The 2216-nt window shown below is 41.2% G+C and overlaps 1 pseudogene; it reads right to left on the bottom strand.

The window, feature by feature from the left end:
• Positions 1-844: 844 nt before the first annotated feature.
• LOC112396946 (putative D-tyrosyl-tRNA(Tyr) deacylase 2 pseudogene) lies at positions 845-1362 on the bottom strand (annotated as a pseudogene).
• Between the last annotated feature and the right edge of the window lie 854 nt (positions 1363-2216).

Here is a 2216-nt window from a genome sequence, read left to right as displayed (position 1 = left end):
TTCTTCCACTTCCTATGTACTCCAGGAAATACTGGAGGAAAATTCTTTGTATTTCTTTAAAATAATAATATTTAAATTCTTTTTTTCCCCTTTTTATTCCTTTTATAGCAATCTAAACCAACAAGAAAGGAACTTCCTAAAAAAATTTATGAACATTAATTTAATGAAACAGTAACTTTTAAAAACCAAAGACAGAAAATGCAACACACATTGTTTTGGTAAAAAACTGAGAAACAGAATATTAAGTCATTAGTATGTTAAATAAAAACAACTTTTAGTCCCCCATACCTTATTGCTATATCAACTAAAGATTCTTAAAATAATTTAAAGCACTTGGATGTCCTTGGAAAATAATATTAAAACGTACAATAACATTTTTGTATTACATTTTCATAGATATTATTAGAAGGAATAGTAAATTGCATATTTCATTCAAAATATGGAAATCTGAAATACTAAAACAAAATTGACAAAATTATAATTGTAATCGTAACACAAATAGTGATTTTTACTACATATTACATACATTTGAGGGTATAAGAAACATATTTTTCTTGATTGCACAAAATGCTTAATTGCAAAATGCTTAAATACAGCTCTCTAAGAACATTTCCATGTTCTTATCAATGACCATAAAGCGAATACAAGGCATTTTTCAAAATTTTGAGTGTGAGTTTAGGGGAAAGCAGGATGGAAGGTGACTGAGATCCAGTGTTTAGGTGACGTGGCGAGGTCGTCCAAGTAGCAGGCTGCAGAGGTATGGATGGGAACCAGGATTTTCTTGTCTAAAAATGCTGCAGAAGGGGAAGAGAATCTAATTACAACTGTAGAAACTTTTAAGTTTTCAAAACTCAATTAGGTGTGTGTATGGTCCATTGGTGTCGAGCTTTAACACCTGTTTCCGTAAGTGCCATGTTCCACCACAACCCCAGCTTCGGCACACTTGCTGTTAGCAGCTAATTCTTTTTTAGAGAGTCACAAATTGGGAATAAAGTTCTAACCCCTCTTCTTTTCCAGAGTTAGAGTGATACTGCATGCTTCTTCCTTTTACTCTCCCCCCCCAAGGGTGGCTTGAGGGATAAGAATGTTGCCAGGTAGATCCAATACAGAGACACGCTTGCCATTTTCTGTTTCACTTAATTTCACATTTAACAGTGTATTAATCATTTTGGGAAGAAGCTCTTTATCAGCTCCCTTGAAAAAGCACAGGTGGATCACTAATCCTCTCTGGACGTCCACCCACTGGGCCGCGGCGTCCCCTTCGGCGGCGCGTACTTGCAGCCGGGCGTGCAGGCACTGCTGCAGGAGGGCCCGGGCCTGAGGTGCCCGGCCACTTTCAGCCATGGCTCAAGCCCGCGCGGATATCCCCCAGGTTCCAGCCACGCGCCGCACAGGCCCGCCCCCGGCGCTCAGGGAGCATTGGGCGGGGCGCGACGCCTTAAATTCTTGTTGAAGAACTAAGCCATGTTCATTATTGAAAATTTAGAGGAAAACAAACTACCCATAATCCCAGGATCCAGAGACAATTATTATTTATAATTTTGATTACCAGCATAAAACCCACTAGGTTGTGATGTATTAGCCTTTTATATATCCTGTTGGATTTGATTTGCTAATGTTTTGTTAAGGATTTTTGCACATATATTCATGAGGAATTTGAGTCTGTAGTTTTATTTTTTATAATATCTTTTTCTAGTTTTGTTACCAACCCTCTCAAGTTGGTCTCCAACAAGGGTCCTTCTGCCCGGTGTCCTTTGTGCCAATAGAGCGAGACTGAGTTTGGTTCAGAAGCAAAGGAAAGCTTTACTCTTTGGTCAAAGACAGGAGAGGCGCGAGCTTGCGCTCTAGAGGATGCGCGCTCCTCACAGGCTGTGGGTGGGGTTCCTTAATAGGGTTCTCCTTAATTGGGGAGGGGCAGAATTCTCACGGAGCCTGCGCAGCTGCTCACGTTCTAGATCGCAGTGCCGGGCTGGAGCAGCGTCTCTGCACACGGCCCGTGGAGCTGAGGTGTTGGCTGCAGGCATTTTGCAGGAAACCTGGTCTGATGTGCTGGGTGCAAGGCCTCTGCATGCGGCACCCTGTGAGCGAGTGAAACTAGAGAAGCCCAAGGAAAAGAAAGAGACAGGTTAGACTTTATTTTATTGCCCAGCTTCTCTTTTTATTTCCCAGGAATTATTAATTGGCTTTGCTGGTGAGAGTTTTGGTATCAGGGTAAT

This window comes from Neophocaena asiaeorientalis, unplaced genomic scaffold, assembly GCF_003031525.2.
Source record: "Neophocaena asiaeorientalis asiaeorientalis breed wild unplaced genomic scaffold, Neophocaena_asiaeorientalis_V1.1 scaffold203, whole genome shotgun sequence".
Lineage (NCBI taxonomy): Eukaryota > Metazoa > Chordata > Mammalia > Artiodactyla > Phocoenidae > Neophocaena > Neophocaena asiaeorientalis.
Note: the sequence above shows the minus strand (reverse complement) of the source record. Positions and strands in the feature narration are given on the sequence as shown.